We start from the raw sequence: 22124 nt of genomic DNA, 5'->3' as shown, positions 1-22124 counted from the left end.
GAACTCCAGCAACTACTCAGAAACACACTGTGCATGGTAATCTGTATATTCATTCTGGAACATAGGTCCGACTGTACAAGAAAAGTTCAATTTCAACACATAAACCTTTGTGTGACCACCAGAAACAGAAATAAGTGTCAGGATAGTACAGCTCAGCCTTGTGCACAAAGTCTGGTGTCGCTGCAGGCTTGCAAGACAACCAGTGCAGACAGTGCTAAAGAAAGGAGGAGGCTTGAAAGACTAGTCTGCAGGGGGAGGGAAGGAAATCAAGTCAAAGCCCTCTTTTTGATTAGCAAAACTAAAAGAAAAAAAAAAAATCTTTAAGTAAGAATTAAGAGACAAACCCGTATGAATTCATATGAATTCACTATACATAATGTTAGGTAAGCTGAGGACATGAAATGTAGTTGAACTCTTGCAAAATAAACTCACAAATTACACTAAAACCAACGGAAAAAAAAACTGAATGAGAGAAAACTTTGGGGAAAGCTTCAAGTCAAAACAAATACTGTAAAAGGAAGAAAGTAACTATTTGTATGCATAAAACATTCAAGATTCCATGCAGATTAGGGGGAGCCTACGAAGTCCCTCAGTTGTCACTAACCTGAACTGCAAAGCAACTTTCACAAAAATGTGAAAGCTAAACACAGCAGTATCTACAGAGAAGTAAAACAATAGCAATAACCAGTATTTGCATCTGTTTCACCATAAATTTTGGAAAAAGGATCAGAAAGAAATACTTAAATTTTATAACACTGAAATCCTTATAACTAAAACTGTTACAAAATTGAAATACTTTTTTGCCATTCTGTTACTTATGAGAAAACTTAGGTGTTATATAGCAATCACGAGCAGGGGGTAGGAATTTGCTGCTTTTCACCAGAATTTGTATAATATTTTTTGTTCTTTTAATTGACAATCTCTAGTTCAGACAAATTATTTTATTATCGCCATTCATGCATGGGATTAATATCTCAATGATCCTTATCACAGCACATCATGATGCTATTTGATTGCACTACTGCCATTTTAGAACATTTAGAAAGTACATATAAAATGTCAATGTTTAGTGCTTTGTAAATAGAAAATACTAATGCTATAGTCCCATAACGTTATACAGCTGTGTGCTGAGAAAGTATAACTGCCCAGCTCAACAGTAATGACATCTAATAGTTTACCAATCCCTCTTCCTCTCTCATTTCATTTGCACTATTATTCCAAGTACTATTTTTTCAGTCATCTAATGCACCTTTTTGTTCCTCATCTCAATCTTTTTCACCTCTTTGTACTGTTCTCTAGTATTCATCTTTTCTTCTCTTATTTGCAATGATGTTTAGACCTGTATCAAATCCTATTCTTCTGTAACATTACTTTGTATAGCAACAAAAATTCATGCAGCTTATAGAATAGAGAACAAGTTCTATTCTGAAGGCTGACTCACATTCAGATTTAATATCTGTAGTCATATAAAGTATTATAGCTCTCTATTGTTGCATTATCCAATTCTGCAAATTAGAACATGCTTTTTCATATTCTACAGTGATATATGCTTTCAATGACAGGGGGATTTAATATGTTTAAGGGAATAAGAGAAGCTCAGATACAGACACTATGCTTTCAGCCTGCTCTGTTATCACAGCAGTAACTGTAAGGAAGTGGCAGGCCAGGCACCTGGATATTGTAGCCTCTTAGAATTTGAACTCGGCCATAGTAACAAGTACTCCATCATAAGGCACATGTAGGACAATAAAGTTAGTCTAGAAACACTGGTGTAAGTGATAGGAAAAGCTGACAGGAAAATGTATTTCTTACTGCCTTGTCTAACTGTAGAGAACAGACAGTTGAATTATCACACATTTAAGGTTCACTGCAACACAGGGCCTTAGCGTATTAGTGCCGTATTCTCAAGTGATACAAATGCTAGAGTTCTTAGTTGACATTCAGCAATAGAAATATACCAGCTATAGTCCTGTCATTTTACATCACCTCAATATGGTAAAGTTTGTTTTTAAATGCCCCATGGATTGTACAAAACATCCACAGAGCATGTTTGGAAATAGTGAATTTCCTTCATTACCAGCACGAAAGCCCTACTGCATTGCAGTCCCCTTGCAACAAAAGGATTGTCAATGAACTGAAGCAAAATCTTCCTCTTTAATAGTTGGTATTGCATAAGCACTGTAAATGCAGTCTTAGGACTTTGGTTGGACTGTTATGAACGTGCCTGAGCTTCATTAGGTCTTGCAAGGACCTGCTCCAGTGCTGTATCACTAATTCAGGGCTGGCAATAGTACTTCTGCTGATCAACGTAAAGCTGCAGAGAAAAAGGACTATTCATACTTCTGGTGAAACAGCACCATTCAAACTTCTTTCATTTGCCATTAACTGAGAAAGCACTTCTCAAATTAGACATTAGTTAACAGTATTTGTTCTGCAGACTTTTGTGACCTCAGCTGCTGCTACGTACTTCAGTTCAATTGAAACTTTGAGAATTGCTAAAATACAAAACTAAAGATTATACTGGTGAAAACTAAAAAGAAACTAAAGACACAGAACACAGGGTAATGCATAAGATCGTCCTAGTAGGATGATATCACAGTAGCATAAAATCAAGTTCAGTCACCCAACCTTAAAGGTTATTCTCATGGTCATTTAATGAGTGTTTGTTAAAAACCTTCGACAGATCAAGCTGAAAACATTTATCAAATCTTGATAACTGTTGTCATCATTATACACTTAGCCTATATTCAAAACAGAACTATGTTTGGGAACGACAGATCTAACTCAGATATCATATTTGTGTTTCAGAAATCTGAAACGTGACAAAAAAGTGATGGGTAAAGAATACACAGGCACAGGGAGCAACAGAATAAAGAAGGTCTTAAAAACAGAAGCGAGCTGCAGATGTAATAGGCTATAGTTAAAGTGTTCTTTTTGGCATGAAATAATCATAAATAGAATATAGTGGCTCAATGTGTAGAATGTACACATTGATTGTACAACTGGCAATTCAAATATTCCCCCGCATATTTGATTTCAAGAAGTAACCTAAAGGTAAATTCTGCAAGGTTAAATGTGGTAATTGCCACCTCCCAAACTTTTTCTCCGAAGCACATACTAAAGCTTTAGCTTCCTGCACCATAAAATTGCAGTTATTACATATGATTTATTGCTGATTCTTTCTATTTCTAACTATATTTTGGAACAAAAGAAAGTTAGATCAGCTGTGTCATGAGTGCTGCCTATGAAACAAACAGCTTCAAAGTTCTAACGATGCTCTGAACTGAGGTAGGTGTCCATCCAAATAATTTGATAAGAATATCACCAAATCAACACAGAATAGAACAGTACAAACAGTGTCAAGAGTTGGCTTCTGTGATCCCTTCAGTTATTGCCATCAGTGATATCACGGTAAAATAGCACTTTGAACTCCCCCACACACCCCCAGCTTCTCTCTTCCTCTCCCTACAATGCACAATCAATCTCTGGCTCAGCGATAAGTTTACATGGGCTATTCTGTTCTCTCAGACAGAGATTCTTTCAAAAACAGCTTTTGTACTTGGCAGAACGAGTCAAGGTGTGGAAACAAATTACATTACTGTAACTCATAATATTCTATTTCATACATCCGACACAAACTCCCTCCCAGCTGAGCTAAATTACTGTTTCAAAAGTTGCAACTGCTAAAAGATCAAGTGATTGGACGTGTCAGTCCTTTATAAACAACAAAACCAGAAATCTCAGCAAAGCTTTGATTAAGCTCAGAATCCTAGCTAAATTTACTTCCTAAAACTTATTTAATAAACACCTTTTATTGTCTGAACTCTGATAATTAATCTCACTCTTTGCCCCAATCGTTGTTGGTAATATTTTGTCCAGCCAACAAGATCAACTATCACTGTTACAAGTCCACTAAACTGTTTTGGTGAATAAAATACCCACAATGGTAAATTGATTTGCTCTATTTAAAGACACCTGGCTTCTGTATGTTATAAACATATACAAATTAGGGAAAATGCAATAAAAAAATGGAAGCTTTTTCAATTTCAAGCTATTATATTTGTCATACATTTTGCTACAAATATAAGAAAAAAATCTCAGTCTGCATCTACCTCTGAAATTCTACATCTAATATACAATACAGGTAGGAACAGGCAAGATCTTTAAAAAGAGATTTTCTTATATGATGATGAAACACCTTTGCTTATCCCATGTTCAAATCTTTCTGTGCAATTTAATCTCTCCAATAACAGCACGCACCAATACATAACACATTCTTTTTCTCTCTCCCTTGTGAGGGTGTGCGATGCAAGCATACACAAATATAGATCATCTGTTGTAATTTGACATCTTCCTCCCTTTAAAGAGTCAGGCTACTGGTAAGTATCAGAAAGGCAAGATCTAGAAAAAACAAGGATTTAACATACACTCATGGAACCCTGTGCGAATTGCAGTGACAACATCTGGAATAGTATTCCATGAACTCTCCTGTGCCATCACCCTTCCCAGAGCATTTTGAGTTTTGTTTCTGGAGACTCGGTGACACAAATGGGAGATTTCAAGCTGACTGTTCTCACTACTTTTAATAGATAACAGCAGACTGTTTAGCCTGGAGAAGAGAATACTGAGAAGGGACCTCATAAATGCTTATAAATATCTAAAGGGTAGGTGTCAAGAGGATGGGGGCCAGACTCTTTTTAGTAGTTCCCAGTGACAGGGTAGGGGGCAACAGGCACAAAATGGAACACAGGAAATTCCACCTGAACACAAGAAAAACTTTTTTAAGGGTGCCAGAGCACTGGAACAGGCTGCCCAGAGAGGTTGCAGAGTCTCCTTCTCTGGAGATATTCAAAACTCACCTGGATGCACTCCTGTGTGACCTGCTGTAGGTGAGAGGGGGTTTGGGCTAGGTGATCTCTGAAGTTCCCTTCCAAGCCCTACCATTCCGTGATTCTAGCCTCACATACATTACACAAATATTTGATCCCTGTACCAGAAATCAGAAAAAGTACAGTACCTAGACAAGATGCCAAAACAATTGTACTCCTTCAGTATGTCACTTGCCTCCACATGACCTAGATAGGTCATTTGAATGATTCAAACAAATCAAGAGTCTACATATGAGACACACCAGCATTAACTCTCCTACATGGATGAAATCAGGGCACTCTTCTATGCAGTGATTGTTGGCCCATTCCAGAAGTTACTTCAGACTTTGCCTGAAGTTACTATACTGTTCCTTGTTAATATGTGGGAAAAGACATAGGCCTGCCAAGGGCATATATCTATGAAGACTACATATTGAAATAAACCCATAAAAGATGCTCTAGCATCCAAAGCCACCATGGTTTGCATTATCAAGTAACAACATGTCAGTGCTAGGTATTACTTTCATCTCAGTAAAACAGGTATAAAAAGATTTTTTTAAACATGCTCTTAAAGGATAACTGATACAGCTAAAAATGAATCCTACACTGTGTACAAAGTCCACAGCTATACATTATTAAGGACTCGTTAAATCACAAAATATTCTCAAGAGAGCTGAAAGTCATATTTCTGCCAGCTTCTTGTCTTCTGTCATTTCTGATTACTGATGCAATATGTGTCAATGTTCAACAATGAATGTTGAAGTCTTCATGCTTGATGGCTTAGGATGTCATAATGAAAGTACAAGCTTTATTAATCCTATCATCAATAGAAGCCACAGTGTGTCTGTCACACTTCATTGATACGTGCCAAGAGTAAATAAACTGCAGCAAATGAAAACTGTGCTTATAAATATGGACAGATGTCAAGTGGTTTACATAGTCACACATGTTGGTATTTCCTATTAAAGGTTTCCAGGCTTTATAAAAAGCTGACAAAGCCATACTTGAAGATATCTATATTTACATAGATATTTTTATATTAATGCTGTAAATAATTGAAATAAAAATACTATTAAATTAATAGCCATGTAGGAAGAAATTCATATCTCCATCTGTCTCAACATTTACAAGTTTTCCAGCCAGTAACTGGCTGGTAGGGCAAATTATAGCATTTGAGAATCTTACTTATTTTTAATGACAAGCAAAATATGTAGACGTATTGTGTAAAACACACCAAACACTTTATTTTAGGCATTCAAGTGAAAGATGGAAGGTATCCTGTTCAGAAATGCATTGTGCAAGTCCATACCAAGCATTTTACTTGGCATGTGATAGTTACCACCAATTTAACATGACTGAAGAAAGTTCACTGAGATACAGAACAGATTATACTGAAAGGCAAGTTATGATTAGCTCACTTTACACATGAAAAGTTCAAGGCAAGGGGAAAGCATATTAGGTCGGGGTTCAGTTTCTTGACTTGTAGCTTAATTACCTTGCAAAAACTTCTAGAAATTGCTAGGGTCTTCACAACAAGTGATTTAGTGATAAAAACAGTAATTGAATATAACTGATTATTTGTAAGGTAAGGCACTATCATAGTTTAACCCCATCCAGCAACTAGGACCTTGCAACTGTTCACTCACCCCTGTCTCCTCTGTAAAGTATGGAGAAGAGGGGAAAAAAGAAGGGAAAAAAATCATGTGGGTTGAGATAAAGACAGGTTAACACAACAGTAACAGAAAAGAAAAATACTAAAAAAATATACAAAATAAAGTGATGTAACAAATTGCTCACACCCCCCGATCACCAATCACTCAGCCTATCCAGAGCAGCAATCATGGATTCCTGCCCCACAGCCAGCCCCCATTTATATACCGAGCATGTTGTCTATGGTATGGAATGTTCCTTTGGCCAGCTTGTCCTGTCTGTCCCTCTCAGCTTTTATGGGAAGCTGAAAAAGTCCTTGACTAACTCTAAACATTACTTAGCAACAAGTAAAAAAATATTGTTATCAACATTATCATCATATTCCATCCCAAATGAAACCAGGACAGGCATGAAGGAAACAAATAACTGCAATTTAATCAGCACAATGATGTTTTAATTTTACCACTCAAAAATGAGACTCAGGAGTTAGAATACATAGTTCTATTGAAAAAAACCTAATCTCAGTAATGGTCAAAAAGCAAACCAAACACTATTCACCAACACTATTTACAAAGAAACAGAGCACAAAAGAGGACATGCAATAGTGCCATCACACAAACCCATGCAGCAATTTCATTCTACCTGCTGTGGTGGCTCTGATTCTCTCATGAAAAACAAATGCAGATGCTACAAAGAAGAGTAACATGGATGATTGGTGATAGGAAATGATTGCCATGACATGAAAAATGAAATAAAATAGAACATTTTAGCCTGTGAAGAAATGACTGACAAAACAACATAACACAGATTTCTTTAAAAAAACAAAAAAACCCACAAGTGGTCTTGGAAAAGGTTGCAAAGTTTATTTGTTGCTCTGCCCTGCCTCCACCCTGTGGAGTGTGTATAAGAACAAAACCAAAAGGCTGTGGATGTTGAAAGCTTAGATGGGTTCAAAAAATTCCTCAAGCAAACACTTAAGTGTAACCCAACTAGACCTAACAAAAATAAAAATAAGAAAGTCTGCTGTCCGCAGTCTCTAGAGACCAGGAACAGCTTTGGAAAGACTCAGTGTATCCTATGCCCATTATGGTTTTTCACTGGGAAATCATTGTTAGCACCTGCCTGAAAAAGATTAGAAGGCTAGGGGAATGTTTAGTTTAAACAATTAATATGATTATTATATTTTTACATGCATTGAAATTTAGATTATTTGTGCAGGATTCTTTATGTTAAGGGGGTTATTTAAAAAAAAAAAGTGTTAAAATTTTTTTCAGACAATTTCTCCCTAATAATTGAATTTCAAAAATTCTCTCACTTGGGACAGCAAGTTTCACATAGCCCGAGTTCAAAAATAATCACTCAAAGGAAACATTTGATTGGGGTATATTTGTGTATACAGAGCTAGAATCAGAGTCTAGATTAACATAGTACAAGGCTGGGAAAACATTTCTTCATCCACCAAAAAAAAAAAAAAAAAATCAAGTCTTTATTTTCTTTCATAGATGTTTTTTCCTTTGTTTATGCAGAAATAAACTTCTTCTGTTTTAGGTTAAAAAAGGTAAAAAGGGCTCTGGCTTTACAATAAATACAGTTCACTGTGGCTGTCTCATCTCTCAAGAAACTCGTGGTGCATATAGCCTTGTACCGTTCAGTCTTATATCCACAAAAGCAATGAGGAAGAGACAGCACATACAGAAGCAATAATGATAAGCTCACTTACAATAACACAACCCAGAACATCTCAAAACAATTGTTTTATCTCCTGATATTATGGCAGCAACCTTAAAACTGGTATTATAACATTCAAAATCAAAATGAATAGCTATAATACACATTAGACGTCTCCACATTACTGACTTATTTTCATTGGTTCAGGTTGGGAAACAGGGCAGAGAAGGCTTGCAAAGAAAAACCCAATAGTGAAGAACAGGAAGAGAAGTGGAATGACAAAGAAAAGCAGAAAAATACAGAAGATGGAAGGCAGCTTTGCAGAATAGATTGATATGACCTCATGAAATCAGAGTGTTCTGTCATATTAACTTAAAGTCCAAGTTGTCAGTCTACCATTTGCTAGAGAAATTGGGACATAGCAGACCAAAGAGGGAGGTAGTTCTGTGGCTGGCTGACAGAAACTGTGGCACCTGTTACTGTGACAGGGCATATACTCTGAAGAGCCTTCTAGTTTCTTTGGGCTAGACCTCTGCCCAAGATTCCAGTTAGTATATGCAAAATACTCCTTGTGTAGCAAGGAAGGCTACACAAAAAAAAAACCAAAACAAAACATATTTGCCAGAAGGTCAGACCCAATCATACAACATTGAATATGGCTGTATTTTTCCTCTGCACTTATCACGTGTAGTCCTAGCCAAAAGAATGACAAGCAATCACTGATAGTTAGCAAAATACCATTGATATACCTCCAGGCACAATAAATTCATGTATGAAATAATTGGAAAAAAAAAAGTTAGCTTAAATGAATAAAAATACATCACAAAAATAATACCTATATGCATACACATTCTATTAAACTTGGGATTGTAATATCAAATTGTGGCTAAAATCCTAGTCTAATTTATTGGCAATACAACCTTGTTTTGCTGATCCAATCAATATACTCCAGTTAGACTGTCTTATTGTCCACTATCTCCAGTGAAGCTCAAGAAAGCGTTGTCAGGTGCAAGCCTTAGAGTTTTATACTGAGACTGCAAGGTCTCCTAACAGAGGCTTCTCAGGTGTGATTTGTTTCACCTGGTTTAGCTGTAACTGCAATTTTTCTAATTGAGGAGGTGTCTACCATTAGTTTTACACTTATCTTACTTATTTTGTAAGTAGTATTTCAGTAGTGAGACTTTTCCTGCATAGACTTAGTCTCTCCCTTTCTGTAATAGAGACACCTACACTAATAATGTTTATCCTGTGAAAATTCTAGTTACGCTAAAAAGAAATTCTTGACTTCATATATAATGTGTGTTTCCCTTTGCCCCTAAAGAAGATTTTTAGTGTAAGCTTATATCAAGTCAATAGTTTAGGAAATCACAAAGAGAAAGAAGTATCGACATGCTCTTTTGTACAGCAGTTTACAATTTTGATTTGCTAATAGAGCAACAGTTGTAAACTATCCTCAGGATAGCTCATATTTCAGAACTATTTTATTTCACAATTAGCCTCAGTAGCAATAAATTAAGTCCTTCTCTAGATATCTACTAAATAGTCAGCAGCTATTTGTAAATTTGTATCAATTTTATGTTCTGACACCTGAAGTCTAAGAAAATTAAATATACATTTCTACTGTAATGAACTCAGAAATAACAATTAAATTAGGAAATCTGACACAATAAATGAGCTTTCTGCATCATTACTAATATAAATCAAACCTCTGTAATATACCAAGTGATAGCTCCTTCTATAAACATATTGAAGCAAAAGTTTAAAAATATACTATGAAGTTTTGTTTACTTAAAGTGGCTGGTGTTAGCATAAATATTAAGTAGATAGATTTCAGAAGTCAAATATGGAATTTAGCTTGGAAATGATAGCTGCTAAAATATTTTTAATCTTATAGTAAAGACACAGAAAATATTAGGGAAAACCAATAAAAATATTTGCAGGCAAGCTTTCATTTTAATGTTTTCTCTAGCATTCCTTTCCAGTATTCACATTCACCATGTGTCTGTGAGATATTAAAACCTGTATTTCTTAGATCTTTGAGGAGGAAAAAAAAAACAAACCCAAACCACCAAAACCCACTGAAGATTGCATTCATTTAAAAAAAAAAAAAATCTAGTTTAGGTGACTTTTGCTGCTGTTACTGCTACTGTTTTTTTGTTGTGGGTTTTTTTTTTTTCCCCAACTATCAAAAACCCTGCCATGGATCTTCTCAGTCTTTTCCTAAAACACAACTGTGCTGTATTTTATGCCTGCCTCAGAATCTCAGATTGCATAATCCCTGATCCTTTGTATTCAGCAGATAATTTCAAAACCAGCTCTTTTATAATACCTCCTTAACAGATTTATTTAATTTTTTTAAAATGACAAAATCAAAATGTTCAGCATCTTCTACAGGGTTATAGTTCAAGTCTGTTACTCCCTTTCTAGAAAGTACACCTTTCTACATCTAGAACTAAAAAATTATATTTGGGACACAAGCGCCTATATCACCTAAATCACCAAATCAGAAGCTAATTTTTAGCAGAGACATTCACAAACACTCATAAACTTTGCATCTACCAGGTGGCAATCTCTCTGCCAAAGCAATGATCTTTTAATCCTTTTGATTTATTGATTGCTCTAGTTGTCCTAACATCAACAAAGTGCCAGATGAAGCTTTAATAACATGACAGAATATCTCTCATGTATTTTTAAAGGTACATGAAAAAACTTACCACATCAGAAAGTAGGAAAAAGCAAGCTGCTCCATGAGAAGGGACAGAGCCAGAATCTGCAGGTGGCCCCTGGGGCCTAAGAAGCGCAGGTATCACAGGGAGTTTCCAAAAATTCACCAACAGCTCTGGGCACAGCAAAAAGATGGAGAGTTTCACATAGCCTGGTCAAGAGCAGCAGGAGTTAGGGTCAGAATGTTCATCTGAAGTCCACTCAAAACATGGTAGCTTGAGACAAGGGTGAAGACAAACCTACCTACGCTGTAGCTCTAGAAAACACTAAATGCCCAAGCACAAACTTAAATCATACACCTGGCAGATGGTGGGGCCCAGGTGAGGTTCATCAAGGCAATCAAGGCCTATTAGTGACCTCAGTGCCCTGACTTATTTACTCAGGGACTAAAACCACCTTTCACCTGTAATTGTATTTTTGTATTTCCTTTTATTTTGGTTTGCTTTTAACAAGAATGAAGAATCTATCTTCTCCTCACAAAAAAATTTCTTCATTAATAGAAGTTACGTTTGTGAATCAAAATAAAAACTTTCCTTACAATTATTACTTGCACAAGTACCCCAAATAAAGCATTATGATTACATCTTAAAAGTATTTTTACTGTGATATTTGAATTAAAATGTACTTTAAAAATTGGGTACAAATTTCTACATTCCACTATAAACACACTAGTGCCATAATTCACTTATTTTTTTAGTTGTTAACTCTAGATGTTTAAGTATTTTTGGGGGGGAATCACACATCTACTGTTTTCTAAATGTCTGGAAAAGAAGAATGTTTCAAAATAACCCAAGCTGAGAGAGGCTTAAATATTTTTTTTTGCAAAATATAATCCCCATTTTTGTGAAACAATGTACAGAAAAGTTTAGCATATTGACCTAGCCAGTGAAGACTTGATGATATGGGACTTAGTACTACTTTCCTCTACTGGCTGGACCTTGACATGTTACTTTCTCTTTCTGTTTCCTAATTTGTAAAATGGTAGAAATGCCATTAACTCTACTGTAGAAGACATAAAAGTGTGCTTATAAACTTCTATACTGGATGTATAGTAATTATAACCTTAAATATCAATAATAACATTCTAGACCTACTGAAACCAATAACAAATTTTCCACTAGTTTAAACTAAAGTCAGAATTTCCTTTGTAACAAACTCTTTCATTAAGAAATTCAGAAAAATATGTATGTTTGTGTATAGATTCATCTGGACTCGATAAAGTCCATTCTTAATATTAAATTAGTCATAATGCAAGCCTACAAAAATAAAAAAAGAAATTTAACTTAAAATTATGAACAGTAGTAATTACTTCAAAATGTCATTTACAGTTGGCATCTTTTTCATACTATGAATTACATATACTGACAGACATTTCTTCAGGCAGACTGAATAGCCAGAAGATACTAATTTTGCACAAAGACAAGAATAATGATGCTATTGCACAATGCTTCATGTTTCTCATAACACTGAAAAACTCCTGTTTGTCAGTGGGTCTCTGTTAGTGAAAACTTGTGAACAAATGAGAGGGAATTTTATCCCAAATTAGGGTCTTTCTACCCAAAGCTAATTTGTATGAGCTACACTTTCTGCCTTCAAACTGTTCTCATTTAGAAGCCATGAGCTTGGAGCAATGATTTACATGGGACTTTCAATATGAAAATATTGTTCAAAGGAATATATATGATTTAATTACAATGCTGATATCCTTTTCTTATCTTAAAAAGAACAAAATGAGAAAGATTTCCAGGTAGGCATTAAAATGATGTGATTTTCACAGAAGTATTATATTTTTCCAGGAATTCTGATTACCACAGGATATTGCATCTTAAGGGCAACATGAATGAGCATCTGTAGATGAAGTAGTAAATTCATATATGTGCATATTTAGCGTGTTAGTCAGGGCAAAGCATGGTTTGTAAGGCTATCATTTATATTATTTTTTCACTCCCTGGGTCTAGCTAAGGCTATTCATTTGTTAATTGTTGTAACAGAGGGAATATGATCATAGAACCCTCTCCACTTCCTTTTCTGAGAGAGAAAACTGCTTTCATGCCTCTGGTAAATACATAGACAACAATTCTTTCTGAACACCAAGAAAAGAACTTAAGTCAGCACTGACTTTGTGATGAAGTCAGCTTTTCATTGACCTGGGATTTAATAGGAGCTGATGTTGTGTATGTTTGTCTTTCAGAAAGTCAGTTCTTTTCCAGATTTTTGTGACCAATCTAAATTTAATGGCTCTTTGCATAACCTTTTTATCCAGCACATTACATATAAGATTTGTGTTTCTCTGCCTTCCAGCCATATTGTTGTAATTAATAAAAGTTCAAATTAGATGTGTCTGTAATTTCAAAGGCAAGCTACATTTCAGGACAGAGTCTTTTCACATTAGCTGATATGACAAAAATATTTTTAGACAAAACAGATGGTTTGATAATAAATTTGAAACCCATTTTCAATATTCTATGCTATCACCGATCAATTACATGACCATACAAGAATGATGTTATTTTCTATACCTTAATCACATGCCTGGAATGGAAATAAGACTTTGTTATCTCCTAGAATCAAGGGATAGTAGATAATTAACAGTGGTGAGGCTTTCAAATGCCATAGCTAGGATGCAAGATCAGTCTAGATTTCTTGCTTTCAATGAGAAATTCAGCAGGCCTGTCTATATCATTCCATTGAACTGGAAACAAACTATCCATACAAATGTATTACCAGAGACCTTATTAGATAAGGTATCTCACTGGATTAAATCAACTATGCAAACAAATTAACAAATACAAACATTCTTTTTGTGTATTACAAAAATTTCTGTATTTTGTGTTTTATAAGAACACAGATTTAAGGATCTCTGCGTCACATACTGTACCCCTCTGTTATATATGTCCTTTAATTTCTGTAGGACCTTCAATGTGTAGAGTGATAGGACTAATGAAAATATATTCAGAATTCACAGTTCCCATTCTATTCTATATTTAAATGATTTTAGTCTAAATTAATTTAGATATGATACCGGCAGTAAGAGCAAGGACTCTTATCTACACTATAACCTACAGGAGAATGCAGTATACAGTGAGAACTTTGCACGATTTCCACTGAATTCAGTGAGCGCAAGATCAGGCTTTGTACGCATGATATCTGCACAATACAGGTATCTGCAGTGTAAACACAAATGTATAGAAAAGGAGGCATTTCAAGCACTTCATGCCATTGTTTTTTTACAGAGGACTGTGTTTGGCATAATGCTAGAGACAGTACAGTACTGAACATGGAGTAATTTATACCAAATTGCAGCATGACCATGAGTAAGTTCCACACAGTAGACTCCTATGTAGGCTTTTAAGAACATAATGTGATGCAGGAAAAAGCTAATTAAAAAGATTAGTTTTATTAAACTGTCCAAATGAAGAGAAGAATGTTAAGACACTGTAGGCAGCAAGAAGTAAGACAATGTAACAAAAAAGCTAGCTGATGTATGCTTTAAACTAAAATAAAAGCAAATATGCTAATATGAATGCTGAGGACTGGGTTTGGATTCACTCCAGATGTTTCTGTTTCTAAGATTCAGCAGCAGAAGAGCCTGTGGCAAATGCCTCTATAACCAGCAGCACATCACCACTCCCAAAACAACATGTATCTTGGTCATGATGTCAGAGTGTGGATCACAGTATTGTAAACAGAATAAGGTAAAAAAAGTTTTATTTTAATACTAGTTTACATTCAAATGCAATTTCTGTGTTCCTGTCCTCTGGTTATGGCTTTAGTCCGGGTGTAAGATAATACATTACTCCATCCTGGTTTTGTTTCTATGTTCAAAAGTAATATAAATAATATTAATGCTAGTAAAATTAAAATTGCCCACTGTCCTGAAATGTTTCCATTAATATATATTGAGAAGCTAGAACTAAGGAATATCTTCATTGCAGTATGCCATGGTAAAAAAAAAAACCCAAACAAACCATCCCCCCCGCCCCAACTCCTACCCCCATAAATAATACATTAATTCATTAATCTTTAAATCTGGACTATCAAACCACAGAATCTAATGCTAACTCTTAAATACTGTCCAGTGATGACGAGTGAGAGTTTGGATCCTGTTTTGTTCTGCATTTTGTTACAATGCTATAAAGGGGCTCTACTGTTTGTAGAATGAGTATGATGAAAGGGCAATTTATGAGATTTGCTCATCTTTTGGTCTAAAAGGAGTTCTGGGTAGACTGCTGCAAATAATGCTTACCTACAGTCTTGGCATGTTTTAGCAGATGAGGTTAGCAAAGAAGTTAAAAAATACATTTACATATGAAAATTTCTGCATAAATTTCTATGTAACTGACCATGTACCAAGATGAGTGGTTAGGATGATCAAACAAGTGAGAAAAACCACAGGAAATGAGCATAGCAAAGAATTATTATTACTTCTATACTACTAGGTGAAATTAGCTTCAACAACAGTGCTGTAGAATTAAAAGTACTGTATAGCACTCTAATCACATTCCCGTTCATTTTATTGAAATAAGAAAAATCTACTTGCAATTTCATTGGTTGACTTTTGCTTTAAATAAAATCCCCCTCTCACTGCAGTAGTCCTCAGTGAAATTCTATGGCAGTTAATAAGAGTCTTTTCATTCATTCCTAAATCTTTGGGCAGGCTTTTTAAAACTAGTAAGTGTAGATTAGAACTACGTTAATTTGCAGTCCAAATACAGAGAGAATATGGAGGCTGTTCTAATTTTTTCTTCCTATACAGACAGGTAAGAATGATGCATCTGTTCCACCAGTTTACCAACGAGCAGATTTGAGCCAACACACTAGATCAGGAACATACACTGTTAGATACAAGATGTTTGCATGTTTCTTCTCTGCCTGTACAAGAGTGGAACAAAGACAGTGAAGTCCTGTATCACAGTGCATACACAGGACAAGAATTTTACCTCTTGGAGAGGAAGTAAAACTCCAAGGAGTATTTGTATCAGCAATATATACGAGCATCAAAATAAAAGCTACAGTCCCAACACAATTTCTAGAAGCTGGCTGTGGAATTTAGTGACATTCTGAAATGGACTATTTACACAGAATATATAGTTTTATCATTTTTTTCCCTGAGAGGGAAACAAGGGAATTCTACAGAGGTCTCTAGATCAATAAATCTCATGGCTTTTTACATGTGTTCATTTCACAGAAGTGACACCTCTGCAATTTTAAGCATAGATCTAGTCAAATAAATGCTTAATTTGGTATACAGTATTCTTTAAATATTAAAAATTATTTTAGCCCAATGAGAATATTTCCAAAAATTTCAAAGAAAAAAGAAAAGGAGCTCCAAAGCAGATAGAGGAAAGGGAGGTCACAGTATAAATAGAGCTGTTGTTTTCAAGTATATAGAAAAGGACAAGTGTATGATTATACTATTCTTTTACATTTACTATTTTTAGTTTATTTCCCCTTATAAATCAGGTTATGTTGTAATGCTATCTTTAGATGAATCAATATTTACTAAAATAAATCTCCACATATTCTTCTACTACCCCATCAACATTTCCCTATACACTATATCTTTATGAAATCAGGTAAACAAGATACTGAAATAGTACGTATAGGAAACTGCTACTAAAGTTAAACACATATACTAGGGAGAGGTTCCTCCTGTTCTTGTCATCTGCATTTACTCACCTCAGTGTTACTCACTCTGATCTAATAAATGAAATCTTGAAAAATGAAGCACTCAAGTCATTATTTCTTATTTTGAAAAATCTATAAAAGACACCCTAAAGAAGTTGATTACAAGGCTAGGTACAATCTCAGTTCCAAAGAGGACAACAGGAAAGCTCTGTCCAGAAATAGCATACTGTATGATAGAACCAGTGCCTCTAAAGACAGAGGCAGAAATAGACCTAGGTTTCTTACTGCTTCAAGACAAAAATGTGCATCCCCTGCAGCCTTGAAATTAGCTACTGTCTGACATGAATCTGCTTAAGGTTTTGAAATCCATAGAACAGATACTCAAGCAATCCCTGCAATTATCAAATTCATCTCTTCCCAGAATAAAAATGTATTGCATTTTTATTCGCTACAGAAAGGCAGAAGCAGTCCCTCCAGGCATCTTTACAATGAAGGGTAAGCATGTAAGTTGAAAAGAGGACTGAAGAAACATGGATCCCAACTGGAGGTAGTTGCTGGCCAGTTTGGCACAATAAGAAATTTAGAACTGAGAATAGATGGAACTAAGAAATCTTGCTTACTTGTGTGCCAATAATTTGCTATGGTGAAATTACTCAGGTTTCCCTTCACAGACAATAATTCCTTCGACATTGCACAAGGAGTGTAGCCATTTCTCTCAGTCTGAGAATTTTAACCAAAAGCAGACAGCACTCAGAAGACTGCTGTTCTGTGTCTATGCTCTATGGTCTATTGTCATGCCTACATCCCTGGATGCAATGTGTTTATTTATATACTCGGGATAACACTATATCTCTTCATTACAAAATTCACTTTTCTTCCAGTTCTTTTTCTTGATCGGTCAGGGTAACTGCTGCCCCTTTTTTCAAGACATTTATAGATGCTGAGGCTCAAAAACATACTGGCATCCTCCTAAGAAAGACACATTTTTTTCTGTAGACAGATTCACTACAGTGTTACAAGCAATTAAATAAAAACCCCAAAATGCCTAGAAAACATTAACATGGATCTTAAAAAAAAACAAAACAAAACACACCAAGCAACTTGCAATTCTCTATGTTTAAAACCAGCAATGTCTAGATAATTATGTTTCATTAATCAAGAGGGATGAAGAAAAAAGGTGTATTGCTTTAAAAAAAAAATACTGAAAAATAAATTTGAAAGATTGTAGCTACATGTTATCTTTGAAAGGCATATATGCATACATGTACATATACAACTTTGAAAAATAGTAATTACGTAATTTTTGCAGAAAATTAAGAACTAGCCAGGATCTGAGGTACTAAAACAAAAAAATCTGGAACAAAGTGGTATAGATTGATTTGTATTATTTATGCACACCATATTTAGCAATCACAGAAGTGCATATTTAACTTTACATATACGCTTGATTCCATTCAGCTGTACAATACTTCAAGCATATGTGTAATGTGCTTCAGCACTAATAAAACAGAAGTGTGTTCCACAAGATACCCTACATGTTTTTTGAACTAAACAAAAAATTCAGATCATGCAAATGTCACATGATCAGCATCAGAATAAAATCTACTGACCCAAGGCATGTTTGGAAAAAATACAGAAATACAAAGGGAAAAGTAAAATTTGGGGAAAATGTACCCCCAACAACCCAGAACAATGTAGAACAATGTTCTACAAACTTCTCATTGTTGATGAGCTGCTCTTCCCCATATCAAAGGATCTCGCTGCAAGCATAAGGGAGAACTTGCAAGAATAAATCTATATTTGCAGGCTTTAGAAGACATAGGGCACCTAGAACAGTGAATAATTACTCACTAGGCTCTTCATAAATACCTAAATGAGCTACATACCTAACTCCTCTTGAAGGAGTATAGTCTATCAGAAACATGCTTCTATTCTGGAAAGCCCATGTAATCAGTTGTTCAGCCATTTCTGTTTTAAGAGAGTAGGCATTTTCTTCTGATAAGCATAAAAAGACATAAATACTCATCTTCTGAATAAGCTTTAGTTATCTTTTTTTCTTGGAGATATACTCAGTAAGAGATAAAATTCTTTGTCTTTGTTTTGTTTCATTTGATGTTTTTCTGCCTGAAACCAGTTTTATAAAAACACTAGCTACTTAGGCAAAAATAAAAAAATAATTTTTATTTTCATTTTTGTAAAAGGGTGACAAAGAGACTGAGGCAAATGGTGTGTAAATATTGTGTATTCCTTTCCAATATAATATAAATGAATGATAAAAATTAGTTCAGGATCCCTTGAGCTATAAAAAAATGCCAAAGTATATGCATGTTTATGTATAAAGATATATATTTTGTCATGGAGTTGACTATATTAGAAAATTACCATTTCAAATCTATTTCCTAGCTAGATTTTACAAAATAAAAATCCTTTGGTACTTATTCCCTTCTTTTAGGTTATCTTAAGTCAGAAATTATTCTACATTCCTGTTCATAACAGAACTCCTGGGAATTTTTGCCTTTCTAAATTCAGCATAACTGGTTGCTGGCAAAGCCACTCAAAGATCAAAGAAGAGACACGCTCACTCAGCGCTACATCAAGCAGTATATTTACTCCTTGAATCATTTGCAACACTAAAAGTTGGCACGTATCATACAAGTCAGTGTTGTTACATGATGCTTCTAATTTCTTTCTCCATCTTGAAAGTGACTTGCACAAGAAAACAGTATCTAAACGCAGTTTGTAATTTTTACACAGCTTTGGAAATGCTGTAATTTTACTGGGGTCCAAATTAATGTGCAATGACCAAAATTACTGTATTTTAGCAGTAATAACCTGATATATATACACATATACCAGAAATCTGACATTTATTTACAATCAGGAATACTGTATCAGTTAAATAAAGCAAGACAGGGTGAAATCTAAGAAGCAAAATTATTAGTCTATATACTTGTTGGAACACAAATCCTGCCGTATGCACCTGCATTTTTCAGTATTTTCCCTAAGATTTCCATAACTGTCCTTACAGACATAGGATTATATTTAGCAGAATTTTCTAAGCAAACATTTTTCTAATAATAACATTTATAACACTTTGAAGCCATTTTGTCTCATTGAAAGAGTCAAATTAGAGTTACATAGGTTGAAACAAGACTAAATATTTATATAACCAAAACTCGACTTAATTTTAATTCACTGAGCATGGTTCTCCATTGTTCTGAACCTTAGCCAGCCATTAACAGTAGTAGCAAGAATCCTTAATGTTTTACCTAAAAATAATTTATTCTTAAAATATACTTTGTTTTGCTAAATTGCATATTCAGACATGGTAGCAAATTATTTTCTTTTAGCTGTTCTTGATGTTAAAGGGGACACAAAACACTCCTGAAAGCTTTATTTGTCTTAAGTCTATCAATGCAACAACATTTCTGTGAGCTCATGGAGCATTAAACAGTTTATAACGTCTCTTGAAGTCTTTTGGTGTATTTTTTTTTTTAACCTGTAGATGTGATAACTTACTTACTGTTGTAACTATTTTGAAGATTAAAAAAAGCTTTTAAAAACCGCTTCTCTTTTCAGCAGTGAGTGATAGTTAACTAAGTCAAAAGGAAATCAATAAAGACAACCTAAGGTCAGAAGTGAGAACGTCAATGCTTGTACACAGCTAAAGCAGCATATTGGCAGCAGATAAAGTTAGAATTAACGTTGTACGGAAACACTGGATTTTGCTTATGTACTTTCTCCTGTCAAAAATTCATACATGCAGCGTGCCTGAGTCACTCAGGAACAGTTATCTTTCACTGAGTCAAATCTATTCAGAAGTTAAAATATGTCCCTAAATCATCAAAATATTACGGAAATACTTTTTTTTTTTCTGACCTAATTTCTATTTGTTAAAGTTACTGTAAAATAGAGATAAATCTGGTCATATGCAATGAAACATGCATTTTTGACAATGCCATTCATGTCTACTGCTCATTTTCAGTCATGAATATCAAGGACGTAAATTGACATTCTTATTAAACATGCACTTTAAACAGAAAATATATTTGTCAGAAATAACCTGAAAAGTTTAGGTAGTTCTACCTTCTCTAAGAAAATAATGAAGGGAAAATTGGTGGAGGTGGAGCTGTTAGTGGGAATTTTAATTTTTCATGCCCTTTAATACAGCCTTGGATATGCTCAGTTTGCCTAAACTCTAAGGTCAAGGACTGAGAATGCATGGATGGTATAGTACCAGATCCCCATGAATTTACCCCAGACTGAAACAGAATGCATGATTTTACATTTGGAATTGTAGTGACGCAGTTATTATCCTATTTAGGAAAGGGGAGAAGCAGCAGATAACTGTTTAGAAAAAAAGCTATATATATATATATATATATATGTACAGTCATAGCTGCTGTCTGGCTCTCTTTCAACCAGAACTTAACCTGGTCTGCTTGATATTCTTAGCTGCAATTAAATTCACACCCAAAGGCAAATGTGATATTCAAAAATAAGCCCCAAAATAAAGCAAAACATCTGAATCCAAAGGAACTAACATCACAAAATTCCACACAGAACTATTCCTAATATGCTTATAGGAACAGAAATTTGATCAAAGAGAAAACTGTTGTTTTGTCAATATGCACAGTTTAAACGGTGGCAATACAGTTAATATTTCCAACTCACTACAATTATTAAAAGCAAAGTTCTTCAATATCAGTTTATTAAAAATTGATCGGTTACTGAAGCTCAGGAACAACTGCAGAGAGTGGGGAGCAAAATTTCCTTTGTGGTTTACTGCCTATAAAAAAGTAATATAATTAAAATAATTTACTGCTCTGTATCACCTACAACTGAACAGAGTCTCTGGAAAGCTTTTCTTTCTGTTACTCAAAACAAATTCCCATTTACTATATACTGGTTTTCACACATTTTAGTGGGACAGCCTCTAATTCATACCAATGTAAAAGTAAACTTGCATTCCTTACTGGTAAAAGTACGAGACTGGAAAACCTGATCTTCTTCTATAACACAATGTGAAGCAAATAAAGAAAGAGATGCCATTCTGATTTCCACATATTACCAATGTATCACAGCACTGTAAAAGCTATTGCTGTTTAAACTTCTGTGTTTATTTGAGCAGGCTTAGAATTAGTGAATTAGACAAGCTTTTTTGCATCCTTCCTTATTCTTTCAAGAAACGAAGTAGGAACTTGCATCCCTTTGCCAGGTTGATTAAGGTTTTGGTCTTGTTTCACTGTTACATTTCTACAGAGTCACATCCTCAAGCAGATGCATCTTGATGCACTTCCAGCATTGAGTAGGACAGAATTAGTAACTCAGATGACCCTACTGATTAAACCTGGGAACATGGATGGTTGTCATTGATTTTTACATACCCTCTATTTTATCTAAGCTCTCTATAAGATGTGAAAATGCTACAGCCACTGACTCACCAAAAATTAACCTATCTATTAGAAATATGAGACTATTTTAGATGTCAAAAAAGACAAAACAATCTGAGTTCAAGAGTTTTCCACTGCCTTTGCTTTAGATATATCATGTCTTGTGATTCTCAGACCATTGTGTAAGGTGTCA

The sequence above is a fragment of the Calidris pugnax genome, unplaced genomic scaffold, assembly GCF_001431845.1.
Source record: "Calidris pugnax isolate Ruff unplaced genomic scaffold, ASM143184v1 scaffold63, whole genome shotgun sequence".
NCBI lineage: Eukaryota > Metazoa > Chordata > Aves > Charadriiformes > Scolopacidae > Calidris > Calidris pugnax.
The sequence above is the reverse complement of the archived record's forward strand: the minus strand, read 5'-3'. Positions refer to the sequence as shown.